Source organism: Mobula birostris, chromosome 25, assembly GCF_030028105.1.
Source record: "Mobula birostris isolate sMobBir1 chromosome 25, sMobBir1.hap1, whole genome shotgun sequence".
Taxonomy (NCBI): domain Eukaryota; kingdom Metazoa; phylum Chordata; class Chondrichthyes; order Myliobatiformes; family Myliobatidae; genus Mobula; species Mobula birostris.
In genome coordinates this window covers 39,056,849-39,073,507 of record NC_092394.1, presented here as the reverse complement: position 1 = coordinate 39,073,507, position 16,659 = coordinate 39,056,849, and the positions used below count along the sequence as shown (strand labels likewise).

The 16,659-nt window shown below is 39.7% G+C and overlaps 1 long non-coding RNA gene across 2 annotated transcripts in view; it reads left to right on the top strand.

Moving 5' to 3' along the window:
- Positions 1-13,426: 13,426 nt before the first annotated feature.
- The window catches only part of LOC140187680 (uncharacterized), a 109,002-nt gene continuing 105,769 nt past the window's right edge, over positions 13,427-16,659 (top strand). For both annotated transcript variants that reach the window (XR_011883135.1, XR_011883136.1), the window contains exon 1: positions 13,427-13,449. This is a non-coding gene — a long non-coding RNA (uncharacterized lncRNA). The remainder of the gene's footprint in view (positions 13,450-16,659) is intronic.

The window sequence follows — 16,659 nt, the reverse complement described above, 5'->3', positions numbered from 1 at the left end:
AGAGAACGTGGAGAAGGAAAAGCTGGTGACTGAATGAAAGTAAGCATGCAGGTACAGCAGGCAGTGAAGAAAGCTAATGGCATGTTGGCCATCATAACAAGGGGAGTTGAGTATAGGAGCAAAGAGGTCCTTCTGCAGCTGTACAGGGCCCTGGTGAGACCACAGCTGGAGTAAAGTGTACAGTTTTGGTCTCCAAATTTGAGGAAGGACATTCTAGCTATTGAGGGAGTGCAGCGTAGGTTCACGAGGTTAATTCCCGGGATGGCGGGACTGACATATGTTGAAAGATTGGAGTGACTGGGGTTCTGTACACTGGAATTTAGAAGGATGAGAGGGGATCTGATTGAAAAATATAAGATTATTAAGGGATTGGACGTGCTAGAGGCAGGAAACATGTTCCCGATGTTGGGGGAGTCCAGAACCAGAGGCCACAGTTTAAGAATAAGGGGTAGACAATTTAGAACAGAGTTGAGGAAAAACTTTTTCACGCAGAGGGTTGTGGTTCTGTGGAATGCTCTGCCTCAGAAGGCAGTGGAGGCCAATTCTCTGGATTCTTTCAAGAAAGAGTTAGGTAGTGCTCTTAAAGATAGCAGAGTGAAGGGATATGGGGAGAAGACAGGAAAAGGGTACTGATTGTGGATGATCAGCCATGATCACAGTGAATGGTGGTGCTGGATCGAAGGGCTGAATGGCCTACTCCTGCACCTATTGTCTATTGAATGGTCACAGGGTGCGTGCTAAATGTGGTTTACGTTAATAGCAAATGCAGAGTGTGGTGGACGTACTCTCCCTAACCTTGTAAAATCAAGGATTTTTTTTTGTCTCTAGCGCTTCTTTGTTTTGCATTATTAATAAATCCTGGCTACCAGCTTCTTTATCTCAAAGCTCGAAGTAATTTATTATCAAAGTACATATACGTCATCACGTACAACCCAGAGATTCATTTTCTTACATGCGTATTCAGTAATCCAATAACCATAATAGAATCAATGAAACATCGCACTCAACAACCAATGTGCCAAAAGGAACAAACTGTGCAGATGCAAAAGAAAACAAGGATAATAATAAATAAATAAGCAATAAGAATCAAAAACAGGGGATGAAGAGTCCTTGAAACTGAGTTCATAGGTTGTGGGAACTTCCTGCCAGCTGAGGCCTAATGTTGCCCTGGATGGTATCTGTATCTCCTGGCCTGTGTGTGACTATCTCTGCCAGTATTTCTAGACCCCTGTCCATGGAGATCATGCTTGATCCCCGGTGCCAACTAATTTCACAGCCGATCATTAAATAAAGTTGCAGCAGTGCTATGCCTGGGCTGCATAGATCTCTTAAATGGCAGGAGTCCAAGGTCACAGCTGTATGGCCTGGTGTCAGCAGCTGTGTATCATTACTTTAGATCCTTTTAGTAGTACACTATTTGCCATAAAAGACAGTGTTTGTAAAAATAAACATACTTGTGCTGTTGCACAAGGATCAAATACAAGACTGCAATTCTTTGACGTCTTAAAATTGTGTGAGTGAAACATGCTGTTTGAAAACTTTAATTTCAGAGCAAAATCAAGTTCCTTAATATGCTGTAGTGCTAAAGCTAGATTTCAAAGATGAGGCTCATTGATTTATATGATTTTGAAGGTTAAGATGTCCTACAGCTCTGCTGTGCTGCTATATTATCCACGGGCTAGTTACTAAAGAGTTTTCACTTATCTACTGTCAAACTTTGAGTAATGAACCTTTCAACAACTTTCAAACTTACAAAAATTATCACCTCAGAAAGTAAATCTGGAAGTCAGTTCCCTCTATGATCTGTGCTGAATGACCCTGAACATTTGCTTATGAATTATATTAATTTTTGTGAAATTGTTTTGCAAATTTGTACTGTGAGTTACAAAAGTTGCCCTTTCCTCATGAGCACTGCTTAGTTCTGTGAAATGAACAGGATTCCCTACTGATCCCAGTAATCAGTACAAATAGTTCGAGTGATGCTTCACGCCTGCCGAGTTGTTGCAGCAATTTTTGCTTTTATTTCAAATTTCCAGCATCTATAGCTTTTCTGATATTCTTTTGGTAGGAAATGATTGATGTTGGTCACAGTGGCAAGTGGAAACTATGAGATGTCTTAAGCATATGGCTAAAACATAGGTTCACTTCTTCGGAATCTGGAATTAATCCACCCGTGGAAAGGCGACAAGGGCTACACTTCAAAAAAGACTTGAAACAGCGCATTGGAAGAGACTGGCCAAGTATTAAAAAGTGTCTGAAAGACAGTTTATAGATGGTAGAAGGGTGGAAAAGCTGTACCATTTTTTGTTAAACAAACCCAAATCAACATGCTTGTTAGAGAAGTCTGAGACCAAATCATTGTAATATGGGAAGATAAAAGGGTAATCTTCCAAATCTAGGAGATCTTCAAGGAATGATGCCTCAAAACGGCAGCGCCCATCATCACTGGAGTCATGCCTTGTTCCCATTGCTACCATCAGGAAGGAGGTACAGAAATGTGCAAGTACACACGCAACAATTCAGGGACAGCTTCTTGCCTTCTGCAATCCAATTTCAAGGGACATTGAACCCACGAACACTAGTCTCACTACTTTTTTATTACTATCTTTGCACTACTTATTTAAATTAACTAATTAATTTGTACATGCTTATTGTAATTCACAGTTTTTTTTCACTACTGATTCTGATTCTGATGTAGGTTGAGCTGAAGCAATAGCACATTCTTCTCATGCCAGGCAAGGAAAAGTATATTTTCTGTAATGAATTTGCTGAGGAGCTGTAAGCTTACTTCAGTTCAAAGGCTTTAAGGAAACTGAAATTTCAGTATGTCACCAAAGATCTCTTGCAAATTTCTACAAGATGTACCATGGAGAGCGTTCTAACTAATTGCATCACTGTCCGGTATGGAGGTGCCACTGCACTGGATTGAAAAAAGGTGCAGACAGTTGTAAACTCATTATAGGCAGTAGCCTCCCCGGCATCAAGGATCTATCAAAAGACAATGCCTCAAAAAGGCAGTATCCATCGTTGAAGACCTCATCACCCAGGGCATGCCCTCTTCTCAATGCTGCCATCAAGGAGGAGGTACAGGGGCATGAAAACTCATACTCAATGTTTTCAGGAACAGCTTCTTCCCCTTTGCCACTAGATTTCTGAATGGCATGAACCCATGTACATTACCTTAGAATTATTCTTTCTTTTTGCTCTCTTTTTGAACTACTTATTTAATTTAATGTATATATGTATTTCTTATTGTAATATTTAGTTCATCATTATAATGTATTGCAATGTACTGCTGCTGCAAAACAAAAAGTTTCATGTCATATGCCAGTGATATTAAACCTGATTCTGATTCTGTATACTAGGCTAAGGAGAGGAAGCAAAGTGAGACAGTTGGTGCATATTTTGTTTCATTAAAGTACTCAGATAACCTTTATCTTGTATACATATTGATCATGAATGAATCCAGCCAAAACTGTTGAGCACACAATAGCATATTCAAACTTGCTTATAAAACTGTCATGTTGATGAAAACAGCATCAAAGAAAGATAAAGAAATTCATCCACCTAATCAAGAATTTATCAACCTCTGCCTTAAATATACCCATTGATTTGGTTTCCACAGTCACCTGTGGCAACGGATTTCACAGACTCACTGCTCTTTGACTAAAGAAATTTCTGCTCTTCTCCGCTCTAAAAGGACACCCATCTATTCAGCAACTGAAAGCTTTGCCTGTTCTAAAGTGCCAAGACAGAAGAGAGTGACAACCACAGCAATGAAAGCAAATGACTCAACTACTCTTAGACACCTCCATCATAGGAAACATCCTCTCCACATCCACTCTATTGAAGCCTTTCAACATCCGAAAGGTTCTAATGAGGTCACCCTTTATTCTTCTGAGTTCCAGTGAGTAGAGGTCCATCAAATGCTCTTCATTTGACACCTTCCAATCCCGGAACATTTTCATGAACCTTCCTTGAACCCTTTCCAATGTCAGCACATCCTTTCTTGGATAAGGGGCCAAAAACTGCTCACAAGCGAGGCCTCATCAGTGCCTGACAAAGCCTCAACATTACATCCTAGTTTTTATATCCTCGTCCTCTTGAGATGAAAACTAACATTGCATTTGCCTTCCTCACCACCGACTCAACCTGCAAATTAACCTTTAGAGAATCCTGCACAAGGACCCCCGAGTCCCCTTGCACCTCAGATTTTTTGAATTTTCTCTCCATTTAGAAAATCACCTAGCCTTTTATTTCTTTTAACAAAGTGCATGATCATACATTTCCCAATGCTACATTCCATCTACCATTTCTTTGTCCATTCTCCTAATCTGCCTAAGTTCTTCTGCAGCCTCTCTACTTCTTCCAATCTGCCTGCCTCTCTACCTATCTTCATATCAGCTGCAAACTTTGCCACAAAGCCATCAATTCTGTAATCCAATTCATTGTCCATCTGTGGATTACTGTCAGAGATTCATAGCAAAGTCAGAGGCTGTGAAATGAAGTTCAATGCAAACTGGAGAGAGCAGTTGAGTCATTTGCTTTCATTGCTGTGGTTGTCACTCTCTTCTGTCTTGGCACTTTAGAACAGGCAAAGCTTTCAGTTGCTGAAACAAAGATTACATTTTAACAGTCGGAAGACCTGAGGGTAAATCAAGTAACAAAACCAATTTTATGGAAACTCAGAAGAACAGTAGGAGTGCATTGTGTCTGATTTTGGATCAAGAACAGACTCAAGAAGTGAAATAACAATTTCGACAAAGAAGCAAATTTTGAGTTCAGATCAAGAACCAATCAATCCAAAATTTGATTCAACTCCAGTACTAGTGAGTAGACCAGGAAGATTCTGAAAACTGGTTATGAGGCTAGATTTATAATTTATGTTCAGTACGTTTGCATAATGATTAGTTGTTCAAAATTGGGAGCAGTGTATTACATTTTGAAGCCTGAACATGTTGTTCTCTGTATTTCTATCTGCGCTTTCGTATTGTGATAGAATTAGGTAGGTGTGCCTGCTTTCAACAATGTGGACCAAGCCATGAAGATCTGGGTGCAGTGTGCTAACTTCTGTTAATAGTTTAAGTATTATGGACTGCAAGCAGATCCCCAACTACGGGTAAATAGTCCCACTGCCTTGTCGGCAGCCTTGGGAGATGAAGGCTATGGAGTAAACCCAGACAGAAACTCCGGAGTGGAGGCCCTAAGGCCGCTGGACATCACTGAACATCCTTCTGGCAGTTCCTGTGGCCAAGCTGGTGCCAAATGTATTGCCTTTGCGTTCCTTTGGGCTGCACTGGTGGGTCCGAGGGAAGGATCTTGACAACTGAGCATCCCAAAATCTCCACACTTTCTGCCCAGGCTTGTGCCCTGGAGAGGTCACTCCCGTGCCACTGTTTGCAGTGACAGAACCAACATGGGAGGCTGCAGTCATGAGTCATAAGTCCTCACCGATTGGCACAGGTCACAACATTCACATGCAGAAACTGCAGCAAAACCTGCAGCTCCAAAATTGGACTGTACAGCATAGCAGGCATTGCAGCTCTATAACGGACTGACCCATAACACACATTATATTTCTATTGTCCTTCGAGACAGACGAATGTCATCAGCATCATCATCATAACTTGCAAGTAACTTGCCACTTTTTTGGCGAGAATTATGCTGTGTCTCAACGTGTTTGTGAACACAACACAATATTTCAGTTTCAGTGTGACTTACTACTAGAAAACATTTTTTCTGTCATGATATTAAGTCTTCAGTAATGATTGTTAGGATCAGGGTATTTGGTCAGGGGTGATCAGTGGAGGGGAGAACTGGATGGGGAGGGTGTGTAGAGAATGGGTAGAATCTGAGGACATTACATGTGGGCAAAAAGAGACATTAGGGGTGTGTGTGATCACTGAGAAGGAAGACTTAAAGAAGTGGCTCCCTGGAAGTAGTTGAGTGTCTCTTAGTTCCTGATACAGGCACATTTTAAATGTAACCAAAACAGGATGCAGACTTCCAGATCAGACCTTTCAATGCATGGCCTCTGAGTACAGTACAATATTGCACAAATAATGCTATATGACCATTGTACACTCTGTGATAATCTCTGTCCACGTATACATCATGCTCACAGGGACACACATCTCAATTATCGATATGTGCTACCTATCGTGTTTGGATTTTCATAAAACTTTTATCATCTAGCACTCAAAACCATTGAGCATTGTAATCTAGTTGGTCTTGTTATGTTTGAACTGCAATCATTAAAAGCTTTTTACAGCACTCATAACCTAAAGGACAATTACCTTTTTATTTGTGTATCTATTGAGATACAGTACAGAATCAGTCGTGCTGACACTTTGAGGCAGGCTACCTAGCAATCCCTCAGTATAATCCAAACCTAATCCCAGGACAGTTTACCAATCAACCTGTTAATCAGTACGTCTTTGGATTGTGAGAGGAAGCTGGAGCACCCAGATGAAACAGTAACTTATTTCCATGACGTTTGATAACAAATTTACTTAATGACAATTGATCACAGCCTTGAAAGTTCCAATTGATTTACATCCAAAGATATGGAGAACATTCCCCTTTATATGAAAAGTATTCTTGATTTACATCAAAAGTACCCCACTAAATTTTTTTGGTCATATTTTTAATTCCCCACCAGAAGTAATAGCTGAGTCTATTGAATTCTTTGGCATTTTAAAGAGCTCAAACAGGTGACCCTTTAATGTTGTACACACTACCCAACCAGTAGATCGCTTTCCTCCATCTGCACGCTGGCCCGATTCCTGCTCCTAATCTACACTCATGCTGCTCGAGATTACCTCTCTGCAATAAAAGCAGAAAAAGTCTAGAAACTTTCACGCAACATAAATGAAAAGAGAACAATGTTAAAATTTCAGGTCAAAAGCAGCTAATTAGTTTGCGAAAAGGAGAGAAATATCTGAGATACTGATGGGCTTCCTTGCATAAACTGCTTGCTTCAGGTCCTTCCATAACACTTCTCTAAGATTAAGGTCAGGACTTTGACTGGGCCATTCCAAAATACTAATTTTCTTGTTTTTAAACCATTCCTTTGTTGATTTGCTCCTGTCTTTCGGATCATTGCATTATCCAACTTCTATTAAGCTTCAGGTGATTGACTGCTACCCTGACATTCTCCTGTAAAATGTCTTAATACAATTTTGTATTCATTGTTTTCAATGACTACAAGCTGTCCAAGGCCTAAGGCAGCAAAGCAGCCCCAAGCCATGACGCTGCTTCCACCGTGCTTCACAATTGGGATGAGGTTTTGGTGTTGGTGTGCAATGCCCTTTTCCCTCCAAACATAGCAATGTGCAATTCCACCAAAAAATTCAATTTTTGTCTCATTTATCACAGAACATTGTCCCAGAAGCGTTGTAGAACATCCTGGTGGTCTTCTGCAAACTTGAGATGTTCAGCAATGTTTCTTTCTGGAGAGCAGCGGTTTCCTCTGTGGTGTCCTTCCATGAACACAATTCCTGTACAGTATTTTTTTATATAGTAGACACATGAACAGAGACTTAAGCAAGTTCTAGAGATCTCTGCGGGTCTTTCGCTGTTACCCTTGGGTTCTTTTTCACCTCCTTCAGCATTGCACATTGTACTCTTGGTGTGATCTTTGCAGGATGCCCACTACTAGGGAGAGTGGCAACAGTACTGAATTTCCTCCATTTGCAGACAATTCCTCTTACTGAGGACTGATGAATACTCAGGTCTTTAGAAATGCTTTTGTAACCTTTTCCAGCTTGATGCAGCTCTACAATTCTTCTTCTAAGGTCCTCTGGAAGTTGTTTTGATTGAGACATGGTGCACATAAACAAATCTTCCATGAGAAGAGCAGGCTCTGCCAGTAACCTGACTTTGTGTGTGTTTTTTATAGTGTGCGGCACCTCTACAACCCACACATCCAATCTTTTCTCATTGATTGGAACACCTGACTCCAAATAGCTTTTGTAGAAGGCATTACTCCAGAGGTTCACATACTTTTTCCAACAAATACATTTAATATTGGATCATTTTTTCAATTAAAAGTTGAAAAAGTATGATGTTTTTGTGTTATTTATTTAATTGAGTTCTCTTTATCTTTTTATATCTAGCTTTAGGACTTACATGAATATCTGAACACATTTTAGGTCATATTTATGCAGAAATAGAAAAAATTCTACAGGGTTCACAAACTTTCTGTCACCACCGTAGAGGTGATGTGTCAATGGGTTAAAAGGGGCAGTTAGAGAAAGAGAGGGAGAGTGATACAATGAACAAAATAGATAAAGCAACTTAGAGGCTGAGAATGCAAACAAAGGAAAGTTAAGAAATATGAAATACAGGGCTTCAAGGGATGCTAGTTTTTCTGTACACCATGATAAATGTCTCTTTTTTTTTCTCTATTTAAGTAGATATGAGACACAATTGAAACTTCCTTGTTTTTTTTATTAATGACTTCCTCCTAAAGTTCAACTAGATTATTCATACATGATTTATCTTTAACAAAACCATGTGGACTCTCCCTGATCAACACATATTTGTTCAAGTGCCCAGTCACACTATCCCTAATGACAGAATTTAATAGCTTCCCAACGACTGATGATATATCCAGATGTGGTAAACAATTCATGTTAAATGGGTGCACATTGCTGCGAGAGAATGCACATCAGTCTATTACACTGACAGTGGCATGTACGCTTGCTCCAAGCAGACAAACCATGTTAATAGTTACTGTCTATTTTCTTCTGATTTCCTTCTGTTGCTCAGAAAGCCTATTCTGCTCATTCATATGGTCGCATACAAACAAAATACTGGCTAATAAATAACTGTGTACTTCTTCCTAGGATCAGCGCTACAGTAGGATAGCAGTTGTAAATCTTGACAGGCAAAAACAATTGGCTATCATCCTACTTAGAAAAGTAAGGAATGCTTCTTTGAGAATTATTATACATGATAGTCTTACTGCATTTTTGACTTAGCTTTCTTCTAGAAAAGAAACCCCATGTTATTACTTTCTGTTGCTGAATTATATCATCAGTAATAACTTTTGTAAGTATTTTTTGGAAAAGCTTGTTTCATTTTAATATAAGCAACACACATCAAAGTTGCTGGTGAACGCAGCAGGCCAGGCAGCATCTGTAGGAAGAGGTGCAGTCGACGTTTCAGGCCGAGACCCTTCGTCAGGACTAACTGAAGGATTACAATCCCTTACTCACTCTTCCTTCAGTTAGTCCTGACGAAGGGTCTCGGCCTGAAACGTCGACTGTACCTCTTCCTAGAGATGCTGCCTGGCCTGCTGCGTTCACCAGCAACTTTGATGTGTGTTGCTTGAATTTCCAGCATCTGCAGAATTCCTGTTGTTTTCATTTTAATATGTTTTTCTTTCTTTTCAAATCTTTTTATTGTTATATTATACAAAAGAAATAACACGAGTACATTGAAGTAACAACACTTACAATGTCTCAAAAAAGACATTATCTTAAAGACTGAAAAAAAATTTGTGATAACAAGTAAACCTACTAAGCAGAAAAAGTGGGGGGAAAAACCCATTAGGTGTACAACCCCGGAGCCATGCATCATACAAAAAGCTTCTAAAGATAAACATCAAACCACCAGCAAGAAAAGAAAATATACCAAAAAAATTTACAATTAGATTGTGGAAAGTGTCTATCAATTAGCTCAAATGATAATAATGAGCAAATGAGCCCATTTTTCTCAAAATCAAAATCGCCCTCCTAGCTATCAATGTAACAAATGCAATAACATGTTGGTCAGACACAGAAATACCATGAATATTTTGAGGATTTATTCCAAAAAGCACAGTTAATTTATCAGGTTGTAGATTAATTTTAAGTGCTTTAGAAATTGTTGAAAAAACTGACTTCCAGAACTGTTCCAATATAGAACAAGACCAAAATATATGTGTCAGTGTAGCTATCTTAATATGTTTTTGATAAACCGAGAGAGAATTTTAAAGAAACCTACATTTATTTGCATTAGTAAGGTAAAGCACAGGCAAACCTACGTGCCACTTGCCTGCAGAACACTTTGCTCATCCTTGCTTAACCTGTATTATCATCTATGTTAAATGCTGCTCTTGCACTTTGCAACAGGTTAGGAGGTGTGACCTAAATAAGAACAAGCACATGGAATATAAGGACCAAGTTAAATGAATTGGAGGGAATGTACAGCCTGCACGGAAGGACGTAGTAAGTGCAATTGAGATGGTCATCAGGACAAGGAATCAAATACCTCATCTGAGGACACACACGAAATGTTGGAGGAACTCAGCAGGAAATGAATAAAGAGTTGAAGTTTTGGGTTCATCAGGACTGTAAAGGAAGGAGGAAGATGCCAGAATAAAAAAAGTAGGGGGAGGTGGTGGAGGCTAGCCAGAAGATGATAGGTGAAGCCAGGTGGGTGAGAAAGGTAAAAGGCTGGAGAAGAAGGAATCAGATGGGCGAGGAGAGTGAACTGCTGTGACCCAAATTGAGAAGATGTAAAGGAAAGATGGGATAAATGGATATTATGCAAAGTAGATTTAGTAACCAAGGATCAAATTACTTCAGTGATAAAAGAAGAGGTAAGCATACAACTACTTTCTCCCCATCACTGTGTGGGTTTCCTCCGGGTGTTCTGGTTTCGTCCCACATTCAAAAGACACAAGGTTAATTGATCGCATGGGTGCAACTGGGTTGTGTGGTATTGTTGGGGCTGTTACCCTGCTGTATCTCTAAATAAATAAACAAGTAGTGAATTGGTTGAATGTGTTTCAGATAGTTTTCTGAAGACATGCCTACATCCAACAATTTAGGGGGATATTTTAGATTTAGTAATGAGTGCTGATGCAGAACGTCTAACAATCTACTGTAAGTGTATGAGTGTTTACCAATCATAACATGAACTGGGATCAATTAAGTTTCTCAAACAAAAGGCTTTTATTTACAATGTATGTTTTCCTTTTCTGGTAAAGTTCTTTACAATCAATTTTGTAATTTTGTTTTCACATTTATAATAATGGAACAGCAATAAATTTAACACAGCAAATTTGACAAGCAGGACTGTGGAAATTACAGCTAATCTAATCTAGGAAATGATGATTGGAAGAAAAATGATACCATACCCTCCCTGAATGAAGGGTGTATGATTCTTTATACCTACATGAAGGAACAGTAAATTTACTTTGCATTCTCAATGGTTTAACAACAAATGCAAAAGCATTGCATTCCCTAAACAAATACTTTTCAATGTAGACAACTTTGGACCCAAATGGAAAGAAAATAATACATTCTAAAAAGCAAAAAGCTAAAAGCCTCAAGACTCCTTCATACATTGATGCTCAAAGTAGCATGAACTAGTATTAAAAATATTCATAAAGGCCAAATAATGTGAGATGATGGAAGGCTGGCCAGTGCCAATGGAATATGTGAATGACTGGAAAACAGGGAGAATAACTTTCCAAATGCCTGGTTAGACCACACTTGGAGCAATCTGAGCAGTTCTGGACATCACTCCTAAGAAAGAATATGTTGGACAAGTTGGGAATGCTGAGTATATTTATTACATAGAACATAGAACATACATCATAGGGACAGGTCATTTGACCCACAATGTTGTGCCAAACCAGATAAACGTGAGATGTTGCACCTCGGTTGGGTAAGTGCAAAGATGCAGTACACTGTTATAGGCAAGATCCTTAACAATGTTGTTGAACAGAGAGGTCTTGGCATGCAAGTTCACAGCTCCTTGAATGTGCCTACACAGGTTAAGAAGGTTTATGGAATGCTTGCTTTTATTAGTTGAGGCATTGAGTTCAAAAGGCAGAGATTATGTTGCAACTTTTTAAAACTCTGGTTAGGTCACATCTGGAGTATTGCACACAGTTCTGGTCACCCCTCTATAGGAAGGATGTTGAGGCTTTGGAGAGGGTACAGAAGAGGTTTACCAGATGCTGACCGGTTTAGAGGGCATGTGCTATCACGAGAGGCTGAGTAACCTTCAGCTGTTTTCCCTGGAGCAGTGGAGGCTGAGGGGAGATTGATAGAGATTTACAAGATTATGAGAGGCATCGATAGAGTGGACAGAGTACTGTTTCCCATGGTTGAAGTGCCTAATACAGGAGGGTTTGCATTGAAGGTGAGAGGGGGTAGGTCAAGGGAGATGAGAGGGGCAAGTTTTTTACTCAGGCAGTTGTGAATGTCCAGAATGCACTCCCTGGTATGGTGATAGAGGCAAATACATTAGAAACTTTTAGGAGATGTTTAGATAGGCACATGGATGTAAGGAAGATGGAGGGATATAGATGTGGTGTAGTTAGGAGGCATTAGTGTTCGGGTGCCTTTGATTTGCCTTTTTAGCTGGTTCAACACAACTTTGTGGGCTGAAATATCTGTTCCTGTGCTGTACTGCTCTATGTTCTATGTTCTATTAATGTGATGTCTAATTCCCAACTTATCAGGAGAAACTGCACAAAGTAAGCATATGTTCTCTGGAACTAAAAAAAGTTACATTTGAAATGTAATATTTAAAATTTAAAATTTTTGTTAACTAAAGCTAAAGGATATAATTCAGTGAATGGTCTATGAAGTTGGATCACAGATCAGCCCCAATCCCATTTAATGTTAAAGTAGGTTAAATGAGTTAATTCTACTCTTAAGTTCCGAATGTAACAATAAAAGGGGAAAGTGTCCTGATATTGTGTAAGATAAAGGTAAGGAAGACTAAATTAAAAATATTATTACATCTTTAAATAGAAAACAATCACATGTCCAGAAGAGGATGCAGTGAAGTTTGAATTACATCGCCCTCCCTCTTCTGTCAGGTTGCTCTATTCTGCAGGCTCTCTCCTTCTCCTGTCTATCAACTTGAGGCATAGAGCAACATCCAATCGTATCTAACTGGCGAATGAATTCAAAACTCAATCCCTGAAGAATTTAAATTTTTATCATGTCTTTAGATAATGAAAATGCACTTTTCTCCACTCAACTCTCCTCTTCAATGTTATCCATAAAATCTGCAAGTCATTGTCAATGCCTCTAAATAGCCTATGTTTTGTGGTAGGAAGATGCTATGTTAGTAGAAAGGCAGGGGTTGGAACTGAATTCTTGTTGCTAATGCCAATTTCCCATGCATACTTAACATGACATTAGCTGGATCATTCTGACCTAATTTGGCAGTGATGTTTTCAAATCAGCGTCACTTGAAAATTGACATCGTTAACTTACCCACGCTGCATACCTCAGACATGCACTAGTGACTCATGTGTTGCCAAGTTAACAATTTATCTAACAGTGTGATTTTGATTGAAGATGATTGTCATTTACAAATAAAATTGACGTAATTCAGACAGATGGCACTCAAATATAGATATAAGGAATGCAACTTCAGTGGTCCAAGATCAAGGAGACTTTCCACTGCTCACTGGAGACAGTATTATGACTTCATGTAAGTGTGGCTGCAGCTTTACTTCAAAATATCGGTGTAATTTATGATATAAGAAACTGATATTAGCAAATTTCAACTTCATGTCTCCTTTGCTGATAGAACTGCCACTAGGCAGGTAATGTTTTTACCCTGTCTCACCAAGTCCATAAAGATATAGTATTGTGGCTGAGACACCCCAACGGTACATTGGGAATTCACATCTTAGAAGTTTAGTGAAAGAATGAAACCACCTTGATATTATTGCGCATTTCATTGTAGCTTATTAAGGGCTTTTAAAAGTCGCAGCCTATGATGTTTTCAATTATGTTATGTGTGTGAACATTTGCTTTTCTTTAAATTTTGATTATTTAATATTTGTGTGGACACATTGAAATGTTGTTAAGATTGATTATCGTTTAGAAAGCTACAAAGTCCTGTTTCCATCTTTGCCAGTTGTCAAAGTCTTCCTGTGGTGTTCTGAAAGAGCTGCTGCAACTTATAAGACCTGCTCTGTACTGACTCAGGAGTGCTGTCGGCAGTAGAGTCAGTTTTTGCATCCATCCAGTATGTTGTGTGGGCAGATCTACCCTGTAAAGGTTGCATGCAGCAAGATCCAGCTCTTTCTTCATTTTGCCGAGACCCTTCTGTCCAGGATTGGCAGAACAATTGGTAAATTGGTGCCAGGGTCTTGGAAAGCTTGGATCAAGTCCTCAGAATTCTTAAGTGGGAGGATGAGCACCCAGATGGTGTAGTCCATATAAGTACCAATGATATAAGTACCAAGAGGGGCAACGTTCTGCAAAATGGTTTCAGGAGTTAGGTGCTACGTTAAGGAACAGGACCTCCAGTGTTGCTACCCGTGCCATGTGTTAGAGAGGCCTGAAGGAGGCAGATCATGCGATTTAACACGTGGCTAAGGAGTTGGTGTAAAAGGGATGACTTCATGTTTTTGGATCATTGGACTCTCTTCCAGGGAAGGTGGGACCTGTACAGAAGAAGCAGTTTTCACCTGAACTGGAAGGGGACTAATATCCTAGTGGGAAGGTTTGGGGGTGGGGTAGCTTAAACTAAAGTTGCAGGGGGATGGGAACCAGAGTGCCAGAACTGATAGTGGAATGGTTGTGGAGACAGATGTTATTTAAGCTATCAGACAAAGTCAGGAATCGAAAGGTTGAGTATGGTGTGGCTAATGATCTGAGTTACATATACTTCAATGAAAGAAATATTGTAGGAAAGGCAGATGAGCTAAAGGCATGGATTGAAACATGGAATTATGATATTGTAGCCGTTAGTAAGACTTGGTTGCAGGAGATGCAGGACTGGTAGCTCAATATTCCAGGATTTCATTGTTTTAGATGTGTCAGAGTGGGCAGGATTAAAGGAAGAGGGGGCAGCGTTACCAGTCAGGGAAAATAACATGACATGCTCAGTCAGGACAGACTGGAAAACTACTTTATTAAGGGTTTACTGGGGGGGGGGGGAAATGAGGAATAGGAAAGGTATAATCATGTTAATAGGGTTAGACAATAGACCTCCCAACAGTCCATAAGATTTAGAGGAACAAATTTATAGAGAGTTCTCAGGTTTCTGCAAGAAACATAAGGTTGTGATAGTAGATGATTTTAACTTTCCACATATTGACTGGGTCTCACATACTGTAAAAGGACTAGATGGGACAGAGTTTGTCAAATGTGTTCAGGGAAGTTTCCTTAATCAGTACATAGAAGTCCCAATGAGACAGTGTGCAACACTTGATCTCCTGTTAGGGAATGAGACAGTATAGTGTCAGAAGTTTTTATAGGGGGACACTTAGCATCTAATAATCATTATGCCATTACTTTCAAAGTAATTATGGAAAAGGATAGGTACGGTCTCCGGGTTGAGATTCTAAATTGGAGAAAGGCCAATTTTGATGGTATCAGAGAGAATCTGGCAAATGTGGATAGGGACAGGGTGTTTTCTGGCAAAGGTGCAGTTAGTAAGTGGGAGGCCTTCAAAAGTGAAATTTTGTGAGTACAAAGCTTGTATATGCCTGTCAGAATAAAAGAAAAGGATAGCAGGTTTAGGGAACCTTGGTTTTCAAGAGATATTGAGGGCCTGGTTATGAAAATAAAAGGAGGTACATAGCAGGTATAGGCAAGTAAGAACAAATGAGGTACTTGGATGCAAGAGAACATTTCGGAAAGAAATCAGGAGGAGTAAAAGAAGGTATGAGGTTGCTCTAGCAGACAAGCTGAAGGAGAATCTGAAAATATGTTGAGAGCAAAAGGATTACAAGGAACAAAACTGGTCCTCTGGAAAATCGGAATGGTTATCTATGCTTGGAGCCAAAAGAGATGGGGGAGATCTTAAATGGAGTTTTTGCATCTGCATTTACTCAGGAAACAGACACAGAGTCTAATGAGGCAAAACAGTAGCAAGATCATAGATCCTATACAAATTACAGGGAAGAAGTGTTGGCTGTCTCGAGACAAATCAGGGTCAACAAATCCCCAGGGCGTGATAAGGTGTTCCCTCAGACCCTTTAGCAGGCAAGTACAGAAATTGCAGGGGCCCTGGCAGAGATACAGTATTTAAACCATCCTTAATGACAGGTACCGGATGATTGGAAGATAGCTGATGTTGTTCCACGTTTAAGAAAGGTTCTATGAATAAATCAGGAAATTACAGGCCAGCGAACCTCACACATCAATAGTGGGAAAGTTATTGGAAGGTGTTCTAAGGGACTGAGTATTTGAATAGACATAGACTGATTAGGGATAGTTAGCATGCTTTGTGCATGGTAGGTCAGGTCTAACCAATCTTATAGAGTTTTGAGGAAGTTACCTAGAAAGTTGATGAAGGTAAGGAAGTGGATGTTGTCTACAGGGACATCAGTATGGCCTTTGACAAGGTCCCACATAGGAGGTTGGTCAAGAAGATTCAATCGCTTTGCATTTGAGATGAGGTATTAAACTGAATTAGACATTAGCTTTGCGGGAGAAACTAGAGAGTGGTAGGAGATGGTTACTACTCTGACTGGAAGCCTGTGACTAGTGGAGTGCTGCAGGGATCGTTGCTGGATCTGTTGTTGTTTATCATCTATGTCATGATAGCAAGGAAGATTATCAAAGCTTGCAGCAGTATCTGGACCAGCTGGAAAAATAGCAGATGGAATTTAATACAGACAAGTGTGAGGTGTTGCACTTTGAGAAGATCAACCAGGAGAGGCCTTACATAGTGAATGATAGG